The 24,295-nt window shown below is 43.9% G+C and overlaps 1 long non-coding RNA gene across 1 annotated transcript in view; it reads left to right on the top strand.

Annotated features, from left to right (window-relative positions):
* Positions 1-15,336: 15,336 nt before the first annotated feature.
* LOC120982135 overlaps positions 15,337-24,295 on the top strand; it is a 33,384-nt gene continuing 24,425 nt past the window's right edge. The window contains exons 1-2 of the long non-coding RNA XR_005774851.1: positions 15,337-15,523; positions 20,951-20,979. This is a non-coding gene — a long non-coding RNA (uncharacterized LOC120982135). The remainder of the gene's footprint in view (positions 15,524-20,950; positions 20,980-24,295) is intronic.

Genomic DNA, 24,295 nt, shown 5'->3' with positions numbered 1-24,295 from the left:
GACCTCTGCTCAAGTTACATTTAGCAATATTTTTCCTTCTACTTGAAAAGTTAGTAAGTTAATGCTACTATATATTTTAAGTACACTAAAAGTAATGTATGTACACAGTGACTGCAACAGCAGAATAGTGAGTGCAGCTCTGGAGTATAATACAGTATGTAACTGAGCATCAGTACAGGATAAGTAATGTAATGTATGTACACAGTGACTGCACCAGCAGAATGGTGAGTGCAGCTCTGGAGTATCATACAGGATGTAAATCAGGATCAGTACAGGATAAGTAATGTATGTACACAGAGACTCCACCAGCAGAATAGTGAGTGCAGCTCTGGAGTATAATACAGGATATAACTCAGGATCAGTACAGGATAAGTAATCACACCTGATTGAACACTATAAATGGTATAAATCTAAGTCCTTAGGCCTTTCAGACCTTGGTCTTTTCAGTGCAACATCTTTCAAGTGCAACTCTTTAAGTGCACATACCGAATGATACCAGAATTGAACCAGAAGGGGATCAAAGGTAATTACAGAATTACAGGAATAGTTAATGCAAACAATGTTTCAATCTTTCATCTTACTCCTCCCACTTTTCCAAAACCTCCGGCAATACCCCCACATCCAGTTCCAGCAAGGAACTATTCATCTCTTTCTCCATCTTACCTTCTCATCTCACCACTTGCACAAACCTGTTTCTCATTGTAAAACACTTCCTTCCCAAACACACACAGATACTTCATGCCCTCTTTTATTTTCACCTACTAACACTCTCTGCTTCTCCTTATTGCTGGTGATATTTCTCCAAATCCAGGCCCCCCTCAGCAAATCCCCACTATCACCTCTACCTCCTACTACAAATCTCCTTCTACAAATTTCTGCAACCCCTTAAACCTAATAACCATTACTCTGACCCCTGCTCCTTTGGTTCCTCTTGCAGGAGCATTATGGAATGCATGCTCTGTCTGTAACAAACTGTCCTAAATTCATGACCTCTTCATCTCTCGAAAAATTTCCTTTCTGGGTCGCACAGAAACATAGCTGAAACCCTCTGACACCTCCTCCCCTGCTGCATTCTCTTATAGTGGATTTCATTTCGGCTGCAAACATGGTGGAGGAGTTGGTCTTCTCCTTTCAGACACCTGCTCCTACAGCCCAACTCCACTGCCACCCTCCATTACGCGCACTTCATTTGAAGTACACTCTGTTCGTATCTACTCTCCCTCCAACCTCCAGGTAGCTGTCATTTACCGCCCTGCAGGCCCAGCCACCATCTTTGTTGACCACTTTAACACCTGGCTCCTACACTTTCTTTCTGCTGACATCCCCACTATCATCATGGGTGACTTCAACATCCCTATTGACACCTGCCAATCAGCCGCCTCTAAACTCCTATCACTCTCTTCCTCTTTCGGCCTCTCACAGTGGTCTTCAGCTCCCACCCACAGAGATGGTCACACTCTGGATCTGATCTTTACCCGCCTCTGCTCCCTATCTAACCTTTCTAATTCGCCTCTCCCCCTATCCGACCACAACCTACTCACCTTCTCTTCACTCGTCTCTTCTGCTGCTCCCCCTAGCACACCCCCGCAGGAACCTTAAACATCTCAACTTTCGCTTGCTTTCTGACTCTCTTCTGCCACTCTCTACCATTTGTTTCCTCCAGGACCCAGATACTACCACCACCCTATATAACACCACAATAAGTACAGCTCTGGACATTGTTGCCCCCTCACACACAACAAAACCCGAAAAATCAACAGTCAACCCTGGCACACCACCCTGACCAAAAAACTCACACAAACTTCCAGGGCTGCTGAGTGGCGATGGAAAAAATCCCATTCTAAGAATCACTTCACCACAAACAAGTAATCCCTACTCATATTTAAAATCTCACTAGCTGATGCAAAACAGGCGACTTCTCATCTCTCATATCTTCCCTGTCCCACAGCCCTAAACAACTTTTTAACACTTTTAACTCCCTTCTCCATCTCCCAATGCTCCCACCCTCTCCTCTCATCTCAACTGAGAACTTTGCCACATACTTCAAACAAAAGATAGTCAACATCAAAGAAAGCTTCAGTGCACCGTCCCCACAGACCCTCTACACAACTGCTCAGTCCTATTCTCCCAAAACCCACTTCTCCACCATTACAGAAGAAAAAATCTCCACTCTACTCTCGAGATCACATCTCACCACTTGTGCACTTGACCCAATCCCATCCCACCTCATCCCTAACATCACCACAGTGTTTATACCAGCCCTAACTCATCTCTTCAACCTATCACTAACCTCTGGTGTCTTCCTCTCTGGTTTTAAACATGCCTCCATTACACCCATCCTCAAAAAGCCTTCACTTGTCCCATCTTCTTTGTACAGTTATCGCCCCATATCTGTAACGTTCACGTCCACACACACACAGGGGGAGGGATAGTGACCACTGCGCTCCACCCTCACCCCTGGCCCTGCCTACTTGCCTCACGAGTCCTGATGACAGGGGACAACTGGACGACAGTCCCTAACTTAGGATACGTGCAGGGAAGACAGACAAGACAAAATACGGAACATGAACGGACCGGGTCAGAACCAAGAGAGCTACGCAGTACAAAGGGTTAAGCAAAGAATGGTCAGGAGAAGCCGGGGTCAAATTCCAGGAGAGCAGAGAAGTACCAGATGAGTCCTAAGAGAGTAGTCAGGTGGGAGCCGAGGTCACAATACCAGGACGGATGCGCAGTACAGGAGGAGCAGGCAAAGGATCGTCAGGGAACGGAATCAGGTGAGTAATCAGTAGTCCAACAAATAGCCAGGAACCTAGAAATTAACAGGCAACCTGTGACTAGCAGGCTGCCTGTATTTATAGTAGGGAGTGAGGGTCATGTGACGTGGCCAGCGTCACATGACCGACAGACCAACCAGTTGAGCACCGAGTGATCAGCTCGGCGCTCAAGGCAGACTTAGGAGCAGGGAGCCACCCAGCAGTAAAGCCGCCCTGGGAATGAGGTTAAACACAGATCCACATTCCCAAAGCTAAGCAACAGGTCTGCGGGTAATGGGGGACCGAGTGCACCTTCGGAACCCCGTTACAATATCACTTATTCCAAATGCCTCAAAACTACTTGAGCAACACGTCCATTCTGAACTGTCCTCTCATCTCTCCTCCTGCTCCCTCTTTGACTGGCTATAATCTGGCTTTCCACCCCACTACTCAACTGAGACTGCCCTCACCAAAGTCACCAATGACCTACAAACAGCCAAAACCAAAAAACATTACTCTGTCCTCCTTCTCCTTGACCTGTCCTCTGCCTTTGACACTGTCGACCACTCCCTTCTGTTACAAACTCTCTCTTATCTCTTGGCATCACTGACCTGGCCCTCTTCTGGATCACATCATACCTCACAGATTGGACGTTTAGCGTCTCTCACACCACCTCCTAGTATCATTCCCTCTCTGTTGGTGTCCCGCAAGGTTCTGTCCTAGGTCCTCTGCTCTTCTCTATCTACACTTTCTGCCTGGGACAGCTCATAGAGTCCCATGGTTTCAGTATCACCTCTCTGGTCCAGACTAGTGTTGAGCGTGAATATTTGACTAGCAAATTTTTATCACAAATATTGCCACTTCGAGAATTATCAAATATTTAGAATATAGTGCTATGTATTCATTATATAGAATTATTGGCATTTTTTCCCATCTGAACACATGATTCCTCTCTGCTTTTTGCTTGTGGGCTAATGAAAAGGAGGCAATGTCAAGTTCACAACAACACAACAACAATGTAGCCAAAGTGACCCATGCCTGTATTTCGTGTTACGAATTCGCATTACGCTATTTTTACATCGCCGATTTTTCGCATTCAATAAAATAATCTCGAATTCTCGAATTCGCAAATTCTCGAATTCATGAATATAATATCGCAAATTCGAATATAGCCCCTGCCGCTCATCACTAGATCTTCACAAGACCTCCTTCTCTCCTCTCCTCTTATTACCTCTTCCCACAATCGCCTCCAAGATTTCTCCTGTGCATCCCCCACACTATGGAACTCGCTACCCCAACATATCAGACTCTCAACTACAGTGGAATCCTTCAAAAGAAACCTAAAAACCCACCTCTTCAGACAAGCCTACAACCAGTGACCCTGCTGCCTCTATACCGCCATTGCCAGTTTTACCCTCTCCTACTGTGTCCTTCTCCCATACCATGTAGATTGGAAGCCCTCACGGGCAGGGCCCTCTCTCCTTCTGTACCAGTCTGCAACTCGTCCTGTTCATGATTAGTGCAATTGTCTGTATTATGTATGTGCACCGCTTATCATATGTACAGCGCTATGGAATGAATGGCGCTTTAATAATAAATAATAATACACTGTGACTGCACCAGCAGAATAGTTAGTGCAGCTCTGGAGTATAATACAGGATGTAACTCAGGATCAGTACAGGATAAGTAGTGTATGTACACAGTGACTGCACCAGCAGAATAGTGAGTGCAGCTCTGGAGTATAATACAGGATGGAACTCAGGATCAGTACAGGATAAGTAATGTATGTACACAGTGACTGCACCAGCAGAATAGCGAGTGCAGCTCTGGAGTATAATACAGGATGTAACTCAGGATCAGTACAGGATAAGTAATGTATGTACACAGTGACTGCACCAGGAGAATAGTGAGTGCAGCTCTGGGGTATAATACAGGATGTAACTGAGGATAAGTACAGAACAAGTAATGTAATGTATGTACAGAAAGACTCCTCCGGCAGAATAGTGAGTGCAGCTCTGGAGTACAGTACAATACAGGATGTAACTCACGATCAGTAATGAATATGTTATGACCAGCGGGTGAGAACCTCCTGTCCCACGTGGCTAACTCCCTCTGATGGCAATGTCTGAGCACACCCCTCGTTCTTCACAAGATACCTCTGATGGTGAGGAGAGACTTTCCCGAGAGGAGTACCAGGTGCAACCTCAGAGGGGAATCGGAACACGAAAGAATTGGGACCAGAGTGTGAACCCACTGGACTGACCTCCAGGTCACACACAACACCCAGTGGATTCTGGGAGGCCAGAGGCTGATTAGACGGAGACATATTCAGGGTAGGAAGGCAGAAGTCAGGGCAGGCGGCAGTCAGGCAAAGTCCGTAAACGTAGATGAGGGTGAGGGCAGGCGAGAAACAACAGAACACCTTCGCTTAAGCAGGAAACTAGACAAGCTAAGAATTTAAGTTGCTCAGGCGCCTTTCTGTAGAAGGAGGTGCTTTTAAATACCTCCTGCAGACCAGCCATAGGCTGTGGAAGATGGGAGGCATGTGCAGGCTGCCTCACAAAGGGAGGAGAGACACGCCCTACACACCCTAAATACACACAAGGAACTCTGAGCCAGATCGCAAGCTCTGCTCAGAGCCAGGAGGGAGATACTGGTGGCAGGAGTGCAGACCACAGCTAAGAACCCCGCTGCCCACGTCTGTCAGCACAACGTGCAGTAGCGGGGAGGAGTGAGGGAGCCCGACGCCCGTACCTGCGTGTGGGGACAGAATCGCAGGTACGGGGAGCTGGGCTAATAGAATAATTAATGTATGTACTCAGTAACTCCATCAGCAGAATAGTGAGTTCAGCTCTGGAGTACAATGCAGGATGTAACCCAGGATTAGTACAAGATAGGTGATATAACGTATGTACACAGTGACTCCAGCAGAATAGAGTACTATTAAAAACATTTTTAGAATGATTTTCACATGGTGAATTAATATATTTAATAAAGGACTCATGTGTGGAGTGGTGACAGGTCCTCTTATTCTTTACAAAGCAATAGAAACATAACATGAACAATGAGACGTTGTGGACATTACAAGGAATAGTGAACTGTCTCACAGCCTCTGATTTTTGCATAAAACACCATCTTTTTATGTATGAGTAATTCATCTAGACAAGAAGTTCAATCAGCGCTCGGGTCAGCAGGGATTTTTTCAGGCTGGGTAGAAAAATGTTCCAAAGGGAAGCACTAAGGTTGACTGGCTTTCAATTCTGTATTATTTTCAACCGTCGCCTTTCGTTTTTCAGCAAGAAAGAAATGCAGCAAAAGATGTAATTATAGAAAATTTAGTAAGAAAAACACTTTCGGATCTTGCATTTGAACAAGAAACACTCACTGTAGGCGACGCTTACAGGTTGGGAGTGGGAAAGTGTTTTGCCTTGAATTGCGGCGGATGCGGAGTCGTCCTGGAGGGGATTGGATTTGCTCTCTGCGGAGCAGCTTAGAGCCTTCAAGTGGAGCAAAGGAAAAACAAAATGCACCAAAAAGCATCTGATTACACATTGTGGCAAGGAGGGAAATTCTTACTGTTCACATTGTAACAGCTTCTACCTTCGACGTTGTAGGTATTTGAAAAAAACGGTGGTGTGTTTTTAAGTCTCCCTTTGATATTCCACCCCTGGAGGAATTCATTGTGAGGACTCCTGGCGTACCCTTTGAGGACTCCTGGCATACCCTTCTGTACATAGACATACATTGGGATACTGCACCTATACATCTCCATTAAAAGGACCTGTCTCTAGACCTGACACACATCTTAGTAACCATTTGCATCCCCAATGTGATAACAGTTCTGTAGGATTTTTCTTATGGCTATATGCTGTTCCATTCCTTTATTATTCCTGCTAGTCCAGCTCGGTGTACCGCCAATGAGGCGAGGTGTGGCAATTGAATCAGGCAGCACCTGGTAGGGGCAAGAGGGGGACAGTGGAAGGGCCATGGGCAATGAGCGCTTTCATTGTGTAAACGCTCATCTTTACATATTCAACTGCATCGCGGTACTCAGGACAGTGATACAGTTGAATACCGCAACGGGGCACAGGAGCAATATCTCCTTGGACCACCGCTTTCTCTCATAGGCTTTAGTCCTAGTTCCTGTAGGCTATCAGAGGTCGGTGTCATCATTATCGCGCTGCCTAAGCCGGGTTGTTTAGAGCTCAGGGCACAGACTAGAAGAGGTCCATGTCTTGCACTGTGTGAGGTAAGTATATTTATTTTTATTTGGAGGGAATGCTGTTGGACCACAATGGGGTGGGGGTCATTTTTTAACTGGAAAAAGCACTATGGGTACATTGCGACTGTAAAAAGGAGCATTTTTGTACTGGAACACATTATAAAGGGGCCACTATGGGGACATTCGTTCTACTGGGGGCACTAAAAGGGGGTAGTTTTTTTCTACTGACACACGTTATAAGGGAGCATTTTTTTGTACCGGCACATAAGTGGCCATTTTTTTTACTTAGCGCACATTATAAGGGAGCATTTTAGTACTGGCACACAGGGGGTCTGGAGGCCAAAAAGACACTTCTTTTTTTACCTTTTGGCCAATAGAACATGTTTAGTTTGTCAGGAGTAGAGAAGAGTGTATCAATTTAGGTCTAGAAGATGTTTCATCTATCTATCCATCCATCTATCCATCCATTCAAGATTTTAATAAAATTTCCTTTTCAACCTCCATAGGCTGTCCATGAAGCTGTGCTCAGTGTTAATGAGAAGGGGACAGAAGCATTTTCGAGCACCAAGTGGCTATTCCCGCTACTCAAAAGGCTCCCCACTCCCACTTGATTGACAAGGCTAGAGAGACTCTGCTGCTACCAGAGCAGTAACTGCGCATGCGCTGCCTGCTACCCAGAAATTAAGAGGTGCAAACTAGTGATGGTCAAGCACCAAAGTGCTTGAGTGCTCGGGTGCTCGAGTAGAACACCTCGGGATGCTCGGATGCTCTGCAGAGAACCCGAGCACAATGGAAGTCAATGGGAGAACCTGAGCTTTAAACCAGGCACCCCCTGCTCTGAAGAGGGGAGGGTATCTGGTTCACATAAAAAGGTCATACATTTATGGAAACACAACTGAAATGGTTTGGTAACAGCATGTGGAGGATGTCTGGATGAATCTTGGACTCCCAGGTCGCTGCTGGGAACGATGTTGTCCGAGTAGTACGCCACTTTTACAGACTAACAATAATACGCACAAAACCGAAGATAAAATCAATTTTAGAGGAAAATTTGTAAGCTAAACCTACAGTCCAGTAGTGTCTGAGGAAGCCTCCTATAATAAGTCACTTTCACAATTATGCCACCATTAAAGAGAAATTGATTCTATAGAATCAAAACACAAATTTTTATAAAAGTTAGAGACAAAATCGATTGGTGTGCAAATTGAATCGGACCTGAATCGAAGTTACAGAAATTCATTCATCTCTAGCCACCATAGGTCTAATTTTGGTCTTATACCAGACTAGAGGCTTTTCCAGACCAGGGAAGTTGGATAATGGAAATTTACTGGATATCGTCCAAGCTGCAAGATCACTTTTGTGACTCATCTCCAAGTAAGTAGTAATGAGTAACTTGCTTATCCTCAAGGAGCCTGGTGGTGCCAAGTCTCTTCTACATCTGTGCTCGGAGTAATCCACTGTAGCGAGGACTCTTGTCATTGACAAATCAGATACAGATATAAATACAGCAATAACATGGGTAAATGGAGATGAAATATGTAAATGAAGAATTAAAAGCACAGTCAATTAACACATTACAAAACACAATTACTGACATATTCCAGCATTGTTAGAAAGTATCCTCATAAGTACCTTGTAGAAGAGATTAATTAGTGAACAAATTAATTTCCATGAGATTCGCGCCATAGTTACAGTCTAGCTATGGGCTCTGGATTTATCCAAATGAATGAAAAGCAGTCACGGTTCTGCAAAATCTTTTATCATATGTGATACATGAAAAGGAAGGGGAGTTCAGCACCCCAGGGAGAGAGCAGAGATGAGTACATCCATCGGGAAATTCAAGCCAAATTTTTCAAAAAGGTCTGATCTACTGAATCCAAATGTTTTGTGATTCAATTTGGGTGGAATCAAGGAGAGAGAGAGAGAGAGAGAGAGAGAGAGAGAAAGAGGAGGAGTAGGAGAGAGAGAGAGAGAGAGAGAAGAGAGAGTGTCAGAGAGAGAGAGAAGAGAGATTGAGAGAGAGACGGGGAGGAGAAAGAAAGAGGGAAGTAGAGAGCAAGAGAGGGAGGGAGAGAGCAAGAGAGGGAGGGAGAGAAAAAGAGAAAAAAGAAAGTGGAAGAGGGAAACAGAGAGAGAAGGAGAAAGGAAGAGATAGGAGAGAGAGAGGAGGAAGAAAAAAGAGAGAGGGAGAAGAGAGAAAGAGAGAGGAGAGAGATGGGGAGAGAAGAGACAGGGAGAGCAGAAAGGGGAAGAGAGAAAAAGAGAGGGGAAGGGAAAGAGAGAGGGAGAAAGAAAGAAAGAAAGAAAGAAAGAAAGAAAGAAAGAAAGAAAGAAAGAAAGAAAGAAAGAAAGAAAGAAAGAAAGAAAGAAAGAAAGGGGAGCAATGAGAGGGGGAGAAGAAGGAAGAAAGATAGAGAGCGAGAGAAAAGAAAGAGAGGACGAGAGAAAGAATGAGAGGATAGAGGTAGAGAGGAGAGGAGAGGGAGATAGGGACAAAGGAAGAGCAAGAGAGGAGATAGAGAAAGGGTGGAGGAAAGAAAATGAGAGAGAAGAGAGATAGATAAGAGGGGGAGAGAGAGAGGATGAGACTTTTCCAATCTGAGCACTTTCTATTACGGTCAAATTTATTCAAGCCTGAACTGAATTGGTCGATTCAGCCAAATTGGACATAAATACAATTTTAAAAAATTTGCTTATCTCTAGTACAAGGTACTCTGCTAGTAAGATGCTCATTGAGAGCCATGGAATTTGGGGTAAAGTTTGCGCTGTACGCCAATGATGGCGACCTGATTGGCCAAGAGGCACCACACGCAGAGACGCAATGTGCAGATTGTGCAAACTCTGTAAAGCATCCACCTCCTATCACATGCCATTTATAAAACAGATGTCTTCCCCCTCAGGATCCAGGGTTGAGATGTGACTGCTACCTCTGCAGCCCTATAGATGCGTCCCTAACGCCCAGCCTGTTGCCTAGGGGCATTTTAATTAGCATGCATTGTGCAATTCCCACTCATCATCCTGCAGGTGCCACGACACCCACCAAATAACTTTATAAAAAGCATCTTATGGCTACATGATGACCAAATCGATTGAGGGCTCAGGTTTTGTGGTAACATGGTGTCAGCCATGAGTGAAGGTAAAATTGTAGCACTACCATGAGTTGCATCGAAACTCCCATGTTTCTCTATGAGAAAACATCTAGGTATTGTGACAGGAACAGGGGGACATTTATGTGGCTCACATCCGTGCTGTACATGCGGTTATGTAACACCAAGCAAACAATTCTCAAATGCAGACAATACTATGTCCTACACAATCAGGAATTATATAAACTGTAATTCGTCATCATATGTCATTTACATGATAAAGTGTTTCCTTTGCAATAAAAAATGTGTAGGCTGTACTTCATGTAAATTTAAAACTCGTATTTTAGAACATCTCAATGATGTCACCAATCCCAAAATGAATCGGAAAATATCAAATGTATCTAGACATTTTTTACAGGTACATAAAGGTTCATTAATGGGGCTGAAGGTAATCGGCATGGAGAAAATTAAAAAACCTTTCAGAGGAGGTGATGTCATGGATTTGTTACATAATTGGGAGGCGTTTTGGATCTTCCAATGTAATACGATAGCCCCAAATGGTCTAAATATGAAACGCGAGATAATGTATCATTATTAATCTGAATAATCCTTTACATATAATTTGGTCCATGCTGTGGCAGCAATTCTTTCTATTTTTTTGTAAAAAAGTGTATGAGGCACGGTGTAATTATTGACATCTAGCTTTTTTCTGGTGTGAACAATATGTAAGGATAATTGTGGAGTATTTGCTGCAAATTTGTGTGGGGTGTGGTGCAATCGCTGATATCTAACTACTGCTAATGTGAACAACATCCAAGGATAATTGTGGAGTATCTGTTGCAAAAACGAATGGGGCATGGTGTAATTATTGATATCCAGCCATTGATAGTGTGAATAACACCCAAGGATAATTGTGGAGTATTTGCTGCAAGAATGTATGAGGTATGGTGTAATTATTGACATCCATCCACTGCTAATGTGAACAACATCCAAGGACAATTGTGGAGTATTTGTCTCAAAAATGCATGGGGGTATGGTGTAATTATTGACATACAACCATTGCTAGTGTGAACAGTACACAAGAATAACTGTGAAGTATTCACTGTAAGCATGTATGGCTCATACTGCAATTACTGACATCTAACCAGTCTTAGTGTGAACAACATCCAAGGATAATTGTGGAGTATTTGTTGCAAAAATGCATGGAGTATGTTGCAATTACTGACATATAACCATTGCTAGTGTGAACAGCATCCAAGGATAATCGTGGAGTATTTGCTGCAAGAATGTATGGGGCATGTGTAATCACTGACCTTTGACCATTGCAAGTGTAAATAATATCCAAGGATAATTGTGGAGTATTTGTTGCATGTATGAGACATGGTGTAATTACTGAATATCCAACCATTGCTAGGGTGAACAACATCTAAGGATAATTGTGGAGCATTTGTTGCAAAAATACATGGAACATGGTGTAATTACTGACTTCTAACCATTGCTAGTGTGAAGAGCATCCAAGGATAGTATGGTGATTCCAATCAGTATTGATAGGAATGATAGTATGAGTTTTTAAACTTATGTTAGCTTATGTGATAAACCTCCATGTGGGGATTTATTCCCCTCTTATACTGAGGTTATATGTATATTTACTTTATTACAACAAGAATTACATGGTAATTGGGGTGTTGGAGGATTTGTTCTGTTATTTAGTTATATGTATTGTATTTCATTGTATTTTTTATAAGTCTAAGTGAACAGTAAAGGGTTAAATGCAAGGAGTGGCTGGCATTATAATCACCTGTGTGGTAATGAAAATCCTGACCTGGTTGGTGCAGTTTTTTGCTTCCCAGGTATATAGGAGCATTATACTTGCATTTACCCCATACCATGATTAAGATTGTATAGATCGAAATGCGTTGGTAGCGTCACCATCATCTATGTGAGGAAACTGCATTCTTTTAAATTTATGAAATACGGACTGAAGATTTTTATTTATCTCAGTGCTGGACATCTCTTACTACTTTTCTGGACCCTACATTAACCCATGCACGGCAAAGTGTGAAAGTAGTCAATGGGGTGTCTCAAGAACCTGGGGTAGAGAAAATATTTCCCCATTTTTCATTAGAAAATGAACTCTTGTATAGAGTCGATGAGCAAAATGGACAAGTTGTGGAGCAACTTGTGGTCCCAAAGTCGCATCGCCAGAAGGTGATGGAGCTAGCCCATTCACATGTACTAGGGGGGCACTTATCTTATGAAAAAAACAAAGACCGTATTTTGCAGTGGTTTTTGGCCAGGGGTACATAGAGAGATAAAAGAATACTGTGATTCCAGCCCCGATTCTCAGTTACGCAACCCTGTGGCGACCTTTAGGAGTCTGTTAGTGCCACTCCCAATTATTGAAACTCCCTTCGAGAGGATTGCAATGGATTTGGTGGGACCTCTTGTTAAGTCTGCCCGAGGTCACCAATACATTTTGGTTGTCCTCGATTATGCTACCCTCTATCCTGAGGCAATACCTCTGAGGAAAACCTCGGCAAATGCTATAGCAAAGGAGTTGTTTCAAATGTTTACCCGAGTGGGCATAGCTAAAGAAGTACTCACTGACCATGGGACACCATTTATGTCAAAGGTTACAAAGGAGTTGTGTAAACTATTAAAAATAACTCATTGCCGTACCTCAGTTTATCATCCCCAAACAGATGGGCTAGTCGAGAGGTTCAATAAAACCTTAAATGGGATGCTCAGAAAAGTGGTGGCACAGGATGGGAAAGACTGGGATTGTCTTTTACTGTATCTGATTTTTTCTGTATGGGAGGTGCCTCAAGCATCTACCGGATTTTCTCTCTACAAGCTAGTGTATGGTCGACACCCTCGTGGTCTTTTGGATGTTGCCAAAGAGACCTGGGAGAGTGAGGCTACACCCTACAAAAGTGTGATTGAACACATTGCCCAAATGCAGGAAAGGATTGAAAAAGTAATGCCCATTGTAAAAGAACACTTGCTGCAGGCCCCGGAGAGTCAGTTCCGGGTTTACAACAGGTCTGCTAAAGTAAGAAACTTTAACCCTGGGGATAGGGTACTAGTCCTTGTTCCCACAGTAGAAAGTAAATTTTTGGCCAAATGGCAAGGGCCTTATGAAGTTGTCGAGAAGGTCGGAGAGGTAAATTACGGGTTCATCAATCAGGTAGACGTAAGCCCTACCAAATCTATCACATGAACCTAATCAAACCCTGGAAAGGCCGAGAGGTGTTGTTAGCAGCTAACAGTAGTTGCAAAAAGGGATGTAGCATTGAGATACCAGAGGTAAAGATTGCAAACACCTTGTCAGGATCTTAAACCCAAGAGACAAAGGAATTTGTACAGAAAAATAAAGATGTCTTTTCTGAGCTACCTGGTTGAACAGATATAATTAGACATGATATTGTAACCGAACCAGTGGTCAGAGTAAACCAAAAGCCTTATAGAATACCTGAGGCTAGGCAGAAAGCTATTTCCCAAGAAATACAAACAATGCTTCAGTTAGGGGTTATAGAGAAGTCCCACAGTGACTGTTCTAGTCCTATAGTCTTAATTCCCATACCATATGGCACCATACGTTTCTGTAACGACTTCAGAAAACTGAATTCTGTCTCCAGGTTTGATGCTTATCCAATGCCTCGAGTGGATGGGCTGATTGATAGGCTTGGTAATGCCAGGTATTTTACCATATTAGACCTTACAAAAGGTCACTGGCAAGTACCGTTGACTGATGAGGCAAAAGAAAAAACAGCTTTCAGTGTCCCTAATGGCCATTTTCAATATGTAGTCCTTCCCTTTGGTTTGCATGGGGCCCCAGCCACATTCCAGAGAATGATGGACAAAATTTTAAGACCACATCGTAAATACGCAGCTGCCTATTTGGACAATTTAATAATCTATAGCCCGGATTGGGAAGGTCATCTACCCAGGGTGCAAGCCGTTCTGAAGCCGGAGCAGATCTACCATGTTAATTTACTTAAGCCATGGAAGGATAGAGAGACCTCTACGGAAGACAGCCCGTGTCCGGGTTTTCTAGGGGAAGAGGTTCCGTCCCATTTGTCTGATGCAAGGGAAGTGGTCGCCGTCGTAAAAGTTGCTGACAGCCTCTCCTCTAAACAGGCTTAGGAGGCCAGGGAGTTCGTTAGTCGGAACACGGATGTGTTCTCGGACCTCCCTGGAAACACTTCCACAATTCAGCATGACATTGTCACGGAACCTCAGGCCAAAGTCCAGTTAAAAACATACCGGGTACCCGAGGCTCGGCGACAAGCCATCTCGAAGGAAGTGCAGTTAATGCTGCAACTAGATGTCATTGAAGAGTCTAAAAGTGAGTGGGCCAGTCCTATAGTCTTAATACCCAAGCCAGACGGGACGTTACGGTTCTGTAACGATTTTCGTAAACTGAACAAGATTTCCAAATTCGATTCTATTAGGGAAGCGGGTTTGACAGCAAATCCCCAAAAATTAGCATTTGGGCAAGAAGGGGCAAAGTACTTGTGGTACACGATTTGGCGAGGGGTTATTAAACCTCAAATTAACAAAGTTGAAGCCATTCAGAGCTGGCCAAGGCCTTTGAACAGAAAACAAGTCAGAGCATTCCTGGGTTTAACTGGTTATTATAGGCGTTTTATTGAACATTTTGCCAGCATTGCTAGCCCTTTAACAGACCTTTCAAAAGGGAAGGATTCAACCATGGTCAAATGGACCACAAAGGCGGAACAAGCTTTTCAGAACCAGAAGCAGGCTCTATGTGCACACCCAGTGTTAGTCACACCAGATTTAAAAAAAGAGTTTGCTGTGCAAACAGATGCCTCAGATGTGGGTGTAGGGGCCGTGTTGTCGCAAATGAGGGCTGGTGAAGAGCATCCTGTAGTGTACCTGAGTAAAAAGTTGAATGAGCATGAGATGAAATATTCCATTGTAGAAAAGGAGTGTTTGGTAATTAAGTGAGCGGTAGAAGCACTCAGGTATTATTTGGTAGGGAGAACATTCAAACTGGTAACTGACCATGCCCCCCTCAAATGGATGTGCCAAAACCGTGAGAAAAACAGGCGAGTGACCCGATGGTTTATATCTTTACAAGATTATAGTTTTACAGTGGAGCATAGACGCGGGAAATGCTGATGCCCTGTCCAGGTTGTACTGTTTAAGAGCACAGTTTGTTCCTTCCCCAAGGTCGAAACAGGGGGGGGGGGGAGGATATGTAACAGGACCAGGGGGAAAGTGGTAGAAGGAGTCTACATTTCACCTAGGTTCCTGTCTTATACGTTCTAAATAGCAGCCAGGGAATTGAAACAGCAAGAAAAACTAGGTTTTCTGTGTGTGTAAGGTTTTATCAAAAACCTGGTTAGAAGGGCCTGGCTGCTTGGAGCAGGGAGGTGGACTATAAAAGGCCAGACAGCTCACTAGATGATGTCTCTGCTCCTGGGAAAAGCTCTGATGTGAGTACAAAACAACCGTGTGTTTTGGTTTATGGTGCTGGGCATAAGGCTCCATTTCCTGTAGTTAGGAACTGCTGTATGCATAGACGAAGTGGCCAGATGGGCAGGTATTTCTTTTATGTGGTACTGTTTTGTTCAATATTTTTGCCGGCAACAGCAAAATAAAACTGGCTGCAGTCAGGTGCACCATACTTGCTTGGACTGGACTGTGTTTTGTGTGCCTACAGCGCCTGTCTATCCCAGGAGACGGTGATCCCGTAAGCTAATCCTTTTACAGTATCGTGTTAACCTCAAGATGAAAAAAATGAAAATCAGACATTATATAGTATATGGCCATCTATTTCTAACAAAGCTAGAACCAGCCCTATACCATGAATCCAGAGATCTCTCCTTTCATTGTTGCAGATTTATTTAAATCTGGCAGCTCGGGGGGGGGGGGGGGGGGGGGGGGTGTAATTAAAGCTGCAGCTCAGGGGACGTGTCTGTCACAGTGGGGAGTGGGGGAAACCTCCCACCGTACAATGTCAGGAATTTGGGAAAGCAACTAGGCCTGAATGCTGGGATCAGGGAGCTGGTCAACTCCTAATGCATCCATAATACTCGCCCTGACTCCTATCTGTATGAGCCAACCCAGATGGTAGGAGGGCTCATACTCAGGAACCTCATGACCTACTAATCCTCAAAAATCCCTGGAATAGGAGCTGGGGTAAGACGACCTATGCTTCCAGTACACAGATGCACAGGAGTCTCCACCGGCCTAGCTGCAAATACGGGGATGGAGAGAAAAGCAAAGTGGAATGGCAGGTAAGTTTCCAGTGACGGGAATAACCACTGAACCAAGAACACCGGAATACATGGAAACTTATCTGCCGCAGCTGCTGGAAGGCACAACAGAAGACCACACCAGTATTATCTGGAACCCATGCAAACGTACTGCAATCCGAACACCATACCGGACTCAGTACGTATTGACAAACATAGGAACCAGGACTCCAGCAAGCCCCCACTGACTTGACTTGTGCTTTCCCCTCCAGGGAACCCTGAGACCCCCTTCCGGAGGGTCAGACAGGGGAAATGTCTAGCAACCATGCTGGACTACAACACCAAACATTCCAGACATGGAACACCAAACTAGACATTACAGTACACCCATAACATAAACAACACCAAACAAGACACCAGGTGAAAATGGGTAGAGAACAGAGGGAACATAGGGGAGACATCATAGACATCGCTAAAGACATAGGGTTGCCCCTGGCAACCGGCATGCACAGCACACGCGTCACGGCGCATTTCTGTTGCAGCTCAGAAAATGCGTCCTTTCTGTTCCAGCTCTCTCCCTATCACAGTTTAAGGGGTGTGTCCTTTATAGGGGGTGCATCATTTCTGTTGCAGCTCTCTCCCTGCAACAGTCACAGCTTCAAACAGTAGAACCACAAATACCAGAAATACTATACAAACAGGCTGCACATCCAATGATTGTTAAAATGTAAATTCATTTTTAATCAGCACCAAAACATTAAAATACTGTATACAATAAAATAAACCTTATATTGGTTGTATATGTCCTCACATAAATGTGTGCAAACTGGTCCAAAAGAAGGACAATCATGAAGACATGGACCCACTAAATTTAATGAATATATGCAAAAATCATGAAGTAACGATACCCATAATGCAGCAATAGGCGTCAAGAAAAAAACTGCTTTTTCATGGGTCTCAAAAAAAAGAAGAAGTTTTTAGAGACCCCAGAGGAAACTGTATTTTCCAGCGATAAGCGTGGCACAAAAATTTGTGTGCTCACTATCCTGGATATTTACGCGAGGACATATACAAATCCTACATATGGTTTAATTTTTGTATACAGTATTTTGAGGTTGTGTGCTGATTACAAATTCATTTACATATTAATTATCATTGGATGTGCGGACTGTTTATATAGTCTTTCTGAAATTCGTGGTACTACATGGTTTGCATAGACCGGCACTCCAGTCCCCTTTACTTTTGCATTTACTATAGCTTCTAACAGTAGATCTGACTGGTGGCAGTTGAAGGATAGAACTGAGCAGGTATGACCACTTTAGTGAGGTGAGGACAGAGAAATATGGAATAAAAACAAGCAACAGGTGGCGCTACACTCATACATTCTATTGAATAAATCAATGTCTATAAAAAATGTTTAATTACTGTGGGGATTCACTCTAGTAGTTAAGTTAGGCGGGCGCAGTACAGAGGCAAAATACAAGTTTGTAATTCAAACTTCAGTGTCTATTCACACATGATGCCAAAAACAAAGCATCACTTTTGCAGTGTTGGTGTTACTTCAAACCCAATGGCAAGTTAATAAAACAAAAGTCACCTTGGTGACAGTTCTGCCTCAGAAAGTTCAAATACAGGCTTTAGGCGGCCTTTTTCCCTGACACACGGGTCTCCGCTCTCCAGCCCAGCACAGGCCCCAGATCACAGCACACAGACCTCCTGAGCTCCACTGTCAGACGGAGGTAATCCTCTCCACCTGGCAGTGCTGGCTGGTTTTTATGTCTGGAAAAACCCAGCTTGGAACGTGGGGAGTAGTCACCCACCCAGCACTTTGACTACTCCCAGTAAGAACCGTCCCGGAACAACTATTACAGCCATGCTAAGTACCAAGCTGTCAAACAGCAACTGCTGCTGACACATAAAAACCGGCTCTTACTCCACCGAGGCCAGGAACCTCGGTGCACGGACCGATCATCCACGATGATTCCTTCTACCTTCTTACATTACATACAAGTACTAAAGTTTTCGGATCCAGGTGCTAGTTTGAAAAATGTCGAATATTTTTTATGTGACAACCCCTTTAAAGCCTCATTTCCTATCAATAGATGATGTCAGAAATGTATGTATGAATACGTTGTTATCAATCTTATTGTGTGAAATCTTCCTTACAGAAATTTCCAGAATCCTCCTCAGTCACCAAGGAATCCTTCAAGAGAAATACAATAAATATAGGATAAAAGAGAGGAGGGAGATGCAGCTTCAGCCTCTAATTTTCTCTGACTGAATGCTGTGAGAGGGGAGAAGGGGGTGCAGGATTGTACAGCACTCAACAAGCACGGAGAAAGAAAATAAATATTTTCAGAGATGTAAATTATAATATTAGTCTCTTCTTCTATGGCAGAAGGACCTTTGGGTCCCTACATTTATCAGTCCCAACTACCTCTACACCCCTATACAGTAGCTACAGTATGCACCTGTGCATTCCTAAAAAGTAGAAAAATGGAGAATACTCAAAATACAAAGATAAGACACAACATGTGACTGTATTTTTGTCTCTCCGATCCAGTACTTCTCTAAAAGGGGTTGTGTCATCACAGACAATTGGGGCATATTGCTAGGATATGCCCCCATTGTCTGATATGTGCGGGTCCTATCTCATAAACGGAGTCTTCAAAGTTACGGAGGGTGCACTCATTTATTTCTAAGGGGACGACGGAGATAGCCGAGCCAGGACTCGGCTATTTTCGGCGGGCCCAATAGAAATGAATGGAGAGAGGCTTCATTTATGAGCTAGGTGCGGGTCCCAGGGGTGGGACCCACACCTATCGGACAATGGGGGCATATTGCTGGGGCATATTGTTTGTGCAGCCACCACTCCCATTAATTTCTATGGGGACGGAAATAGCCAAGCCAGTGCTCGGCTCCGTTTATGAGATAGGTGAGCCCCCATCAGACAATGGATGCATATCCCAGAACAGGGGTACTCAACTGGCGGACCGCGGTTACCAGGTGTCTGGACCCCTGCATGCAGTGGCGTGCCAAGGGTGCCGGCTCTCAGGGGGTGCCAGAGCCTAGAAGCAATGAGCGCTTCCATCAATACAGATGGAAGCGCACATTGCTGGAGCGCAGGGAGCTGGGTCCTGTCCCTCACCGCTCAGCTCCCCGCGCTCCTCCCCTCCTTTAGGCCGGCGGCGCTCTGAATGGTGAAGCAGGAAGACTTCTCCCTGCTCCACCATTAAGCCTGCAGACACAGATCGTGCTGTCGGCCTGTGTGGGCGGAGCCTGCAAACCGGAAATCTGCATAAGCTCTGCCCACATAGTGCTGCAGCGCGATCTGTTTCTGCAGGGGTGAGAGGACGGTGAGCTTCAGGAACGGGACAAGGTGCGTAGTTACTGTGTTTTTTTTTTTTTTTTTTTAACACAGAGGGGGCACAATTGGCATTTCTACTCTGGAGGGGGCACAATGGGCATTGCAATTGTGAAGAGGGCACAATGGACATTTCTACTCTGGAGGGGGCACAATGGGTATTTCTACTCTGGAGGGGGCACATTGGGCATTGCTATTGTGATGGGGGCACAATGGATATTTCTACTAAGGAGGGGGCACAATGAGCATTTCTACTCTGGAGAAGGCACAATGGGTATTTCTACTCTGGAGGGGGCACAATGGGCATTGGTATTGTGATGGGGGCACAATGGATATTTCTACTAAGGAGGGGGCACAATGAGCATTTCTACTCTGGAGGGGGCACAATGGTATTTCTACTCTGGAGGGGGCACAATGGGCATTTCTACTCTGGAGGGGGCACAATGGGCATTGCTAATGTGTATGGGGCACAATGGGCATATCTACTATGGAGGGGGCATAATGGGCATTTCTACTATGGAGGGGCACAGTGCACAGAGGGCATTACTACTCTGAAGTGGGCACAATGCACAGAGGACATTACTACCATGAAGGGGGCACAGAGGGCATTATTACTGTGTAGGGGGCACAATGGGCATTACTAACACAGAGGGCATTACTACTATTAAAAGGGATCAATGGGGATTTCTACTACAGAGGGGGCATAGAGGGCATTATTACTGTGAATGGGGCACAATGGGCATTATTACTGTGAAGGGGGCACAATGGGCATTATTACTGTGAAGGGGGCACAATGGGCATTATTACTATTAAGGGGCACAATGGGCATTATTACTATGAAGGGGCACAATGGGTATTATTACTATGAAGGGGGTACAATGGGGATTATCACTGTGAAGGGGGCACAAAGAGGGCATTACAACTGTGAAGGGGCACAGATAGGGCATTAGTACTGTGAGGGGGCACTTAAGGTATTCATACTCTGTGGGGAGGAACTAAGGAGGCATCACAATGTGTCAGGGGCACTAAGGAGCATCATAATGTGTGGGGGCACCAAGGGATCATGCTGCTTTGAGGGTGCACTTATGGGTATCATACTCTGTGGAGCACTAAAGGGATATCATACTGTCTAAGGGCCATTAAAGGGGCATCATTATTGTTAGGGGGCACTGAAAGGACATTCTTACTGTTTGGTCAGCAAATTAGGTGAGCTTGGAGGTGTGGATTGTTGTAAAAAATAAAAAATGCAGCGCTACACGCCAATGGTGTTGTCCCTGCTTATATATTTTTATGTTTTGCAGCTCGGACCTTCATTCTACAGCAGACTCAGGTATGTGGACCTTTACAAAAAGTACTTGAGTACCCCTGTCCTAGAGATATGTCCCTATTGTCTAAGATGGGAATACCCCTTAAAATCCTAGTGCTGCATTTATGGGGAGCGGTCGTAGTGTTGGTGGTGGGGTTCTAAATCCTGTGTGCAGCCAACCTGCTTCATTCATATTAGTCCCTGGCATATTTAGTTAAACTCTCCTACATCTGCAAACCAGTGTCAGTTTTCACTGCCTGTGTGGCATTGTATTCCTCATCCATTTTATTTTGAAATCCTTCTATAGAATGTTCAGTTATTAACACTGACGCCTAATCTCTTAGGCCTCCTGCACACGACCGTATGGCTTTTTCAGTGTTTTGCGGTCTGTTTTTCACGGATCCGTTGTTCCGTTTTTTGTTGTTTCCGTTGTGTTTCCGTTTCTGTTCCGTTTTTCCGTTCCGTTTTTCCGTATGGCATATACTGTAAATTACATAGATAAAATTGGGCTGGGCATAACATTTTCAATAGATGGGTCCGCAAAAAACGGAATGGAAACGGAAGACATACGGATGCATTTCCGTACGTGTTCCGTTTTTTTGCGGACCCTTCGACTTGAATGGAGCCACGGAACGTGATTTGCGGGCAATAATAGGACATGTTCTATCTTTAAACGGAACAGAAAAACGGAAATACGGAAACGGAATGCATACGGAGTACATTCCGTTTTTTTTTTGCGGAACCATTGAAGTGAATGGTTCCGTATACGGACCGTTCACGGAACGCAAAAAAAACGGCCCGTAAATGGGGAAAAAAAATGGTCGTGTGCAGGAGGCCTTACTATTACTAAATCTCTGACAGCACGGAGAAACATCTTGGCCATTTAGCAGAAGAGTCTGTCGGATTCCTCTTACTCGTCGGTTTTCTGTTAATGAGTTGTTTCACGGTGAGCACCGCTTACGGAGTTTTACATGTATGCATTCGACTTTCTTCAGCCTCACAGCTGGACACGAGATGCGGCAAGAAAAATGTCAGAAAGAATTCGGCCGGTTTGTCTTCATTAAAGAAATGGCTGCTCTTGGAGGGGGTCTTTATATTGTTAGATGAGTAGAGGATATCAGTCAGAGTCACCACTATCGGTTTTAGGTCCAACATCCTGTTTCTTTACTTGATTTATCTTTATATAGATCTCCTTGATAATATTCTTGATACACGGCTCCAAATCCCCTGCAAAGATGTAACATTCAGCCCTCACTAATGGGAGCATAGAGTCTTACCACAAACAGATGTATTATTACACTGTATCTAATCAGTATACAGTGAGCTCCCCCTAGTGGTAGCTGCAGACAGACAGAATCTTATCATGTATGATATGCATCTGCATTTGAGGCATGTTGAAAGAAGCACTTGCTATCAATGTAAAAAAAAAATTATCTAAAGGCATTTTTCAGATTTGATCCCCTGTTAGCACCTTGCGGTCTGCAAGAGAAAGGGGTCACTTCATCCCTGTGTAGCCCTGTTTCTTGGGGCATGCAAACTGACTTGTAGGCATGTCAGTATCATCACATAGCATGGGGCTCATTTTCACTACACGGTATAGCAGGTCTAGAATTAAAGGGGTTTTCCAGGATTTCAATATTGATGACCTTTTCTCAGGATAGGTCATCAATATCAGATTGGCAGGGGTCCGACATCTGGCACCCCCAGCAGATAAGCTGGTTGAAGAGGAGGCCACGCTCCGTGCAAGCGCAGCCTTCCCTTGTTTGTTTACCTGCTTGCCGTCGACAATCCAGTGGCGGGCAGGTGTAACTACAATTCATTTCAATGGGACCTCTCGCTCCTATTTAAATGTATAGGAAGGAGCCGTCCCATTGAAGTGAATAGGACGGTTTGTAATTACACCACTGCGCTGTCGACGTTGAGCTGGTAAACAAATAAGGGAAGGCTGTGCTTGCACTGAGTGTGGCCTTCCCTTCAATCGGCTGATCTGTGGGGGTGCCGGATGTCGGACCCCTGCCAATCTGATATTGATGACCTATCCTCAGGATAGGTCATCAATATTAAAAGCCCGGACAACCCCTTTAAGAAAGACGGCTGTCACATTGGAAGGATGTGTATGTTCACATTAACCCTCTATGATGCTTGAGCACTTTGAGCAGTCTTTCTCTGATGCATTTTCTCTCTTTTCACCACTGGTTATATGTGTCTGGATATGTAGCGCCATTATTGACAGCTTTGCTTTGTGACTTCCTGGCAGTCACAAGAGGCGCGACGGTCTGTTCTGTCTGATCATATGTGCCGAGGGCTGATAGACACAGTAAGTGAAGTAGACAGGCTCCGCTGCAAGCTGCACGCAGGACGATAAATCCCCTCTGACCTCACAGCCCTCCAGATCAACACTGAAGACTATATGATATCCTGTGAGTCAATGTGCAGAATAATATCGAAGATAGATAGATAGATGGATAGATGGATAGGAAGATAGACAGATATGAAATAGATTTAACATAGATATATATTAGATAAATAAATAGATAGATAGATATTAGATAGATAGATAGATAGATAGATAGATAGATAGATAGATAGATAATAGATAGATAGATAGATAGATAGATAGATAGATAGATAGATAGATAGATGGATAGATGGATAGGAAGATAGACAGATATGAAATAGATTTAACATAGATAGATATTAGATAAATAAATAGATAGATAGATAGATAGATAGATAGATAATTGTACCCAAATCAAAAGTGCACCAATTGGCCTAAAAATTAGTATATGACACTATGTGGTCTCCTAGGACTCGTTTATTTTTCTCTTTTGTCTTTCTTTTTTTTCTTTAGATTCCACTGAAATAGATAAGAAATGGAATAATGATTTGACCATATTAAGCTTTTATTTCTCTTCACATTTAGTATTTAAAAATTCTAAAAAATATTCCTATTTAGACATAACATAGATATGTAGATAGGCAAGTAATGATCAATGGATACAGTAGATAGACAGACAGATATGAACAAATCGACTGGTTCAGAATTCTAACTAAGCAATTTTCTTTTGTAATTCCAGAGACAACGAGCCTAATGTGTTCCTGTCGGTTACTGGGTAATATGTATGCCTTGTCTGGGAGGTTGTACTCTTTCACCTTACAGAGAGCCCCTAGTATAGATCTGGGTAATTAGTAACTACCTTTTAACAGAGCTGAGCAAAGGAACTTTGCTTGGTTGCCTGAGAGGCCTTGGTTGGGTACTATTTTTTCTTATGGAAACCACCGATGAGTACACATGTCGAGTAGTGTAAACCATTCAACAGGATAAAATGGCTTCGCTGTG

Source organism: Bufo bufo, chromosome 11 (assembly GCF_905171765.1).
Source record: "Bufo bufo chromosome 11, aBufBuf1.1, whole genome shotgun sequence".
Taxonomy (NCBI): domain Eukaryota; kingdom Metazoa; phylum Chordata; class Amphibia; order Anura; family Bufonidae; genus Bufo; species Bufo bufo.
The sequence above is the reverse complement of the archived record's forward strand: the minus strand, read 5'-3'. Positions and strand labels throughout refer to the sequence as shown.